Genomic DNA, 1,062 nt, shown 5'->3' with positions numbered 1-1,062 from the left:
TTTGTTTCCAGAGAAGAGCCTAAGACTTGCTGAAACCTGCAGACACACGCTTTGAGCTACCCTGCCTAGGGCTAGATCCCACCCCAGGGGGAGAAAATGGGTGTTTGCAGGTTCACAGGAATCCCAAAAGCAAAAAAAGAAGAGAAGAACTGGACAGTCCCAGGGGCTGGCATGTGTGTGTGTGCACACAGGCACTCAGAAAACCTGGATGCAAGGATGAGGAGTGGGTGTGTGCAGGGCTGGGGTGTGCATGAGAGCAGAGAGGGGTCTGTGGGCAGAAGGGGGTGTATGGTGCAGGGGAAGAGGGGGCAGTACCAGCACCTCCCCAGTGGCACATGGGGTGGGTACTGAGTCTGCAGGGATGTGGTCCTGGCACATCCCAGTGGGAAAAGCAGCTGTTGGAGAGAAAGAGGAGGAACCGCATCATCATTTCTCCAAGGCGCCCAGGGGTCCCAGTGCCTTGGGACGGCAGAGCAGAAGGGCTGCTGTGCCTGGTCCTTGTGCCCAGCAGGGTCCTGACCTCACCAAAACGAGTTTGCTCAGTTTGGTGACTGGGTGGCAAGGGAGAGCCTGAGGAGGGGGTCCTGGGTCTGTAGGAAATGTTCTGCTCCATCTAGGGACATTTAACCCACCGGTTCTCCAGCCGGGAAGGTGCCAGTGAGGGACACACCGGCTGCCAAGGAAGGATGTCCTCTCCCAAGCAGAGCAGGGACGTTTCCTATCTGCAAAACCCATCACAGGTGAGTCCTATCGATCCCATCCAGGTCAGGTCTCCTAATCTGACCCAAACGTGACCCGTCCTGACCCCAACCCGCCTTTTCCGGCCTTGACGATAATTATGCCCTGCAGACTGTTCAGCCTCTCTGCCGCACCTTGTAGGTGGGGACAAGGTCCATTTCTCCCCCACCCGTGCCCCATGGCCATACCGCAGCACCCGGCGCTGGGTTCCTGGGTTGCCCCCTCGCCGAAACTCCCCTGGGAAGAGGAGGGGGCTGCACCCTGCCTGACTGCCCTGCGCTCGCCCCCCTGGCACCCCCAGCTCCCACGCTCACCCAGGCTTGC

Source organism: Apaloderma vittatum, unplaced genomic scaffold (assembly GCF_000703405.1).
Source record: "Apaloderma vittatum isolate BGI_N311 unplaced genomic scaffold, ASM70340v1 scaffold32434, whole genome shotgun sequence".
NCBI lineage: Eukaryota > Metazoa > Chordata > Aves > Trogoniformes > Trogonidae > Apaloderma > Apaloderma vittatum.
Note: the sequence above shows the minus strand (reverse complement) of the source record.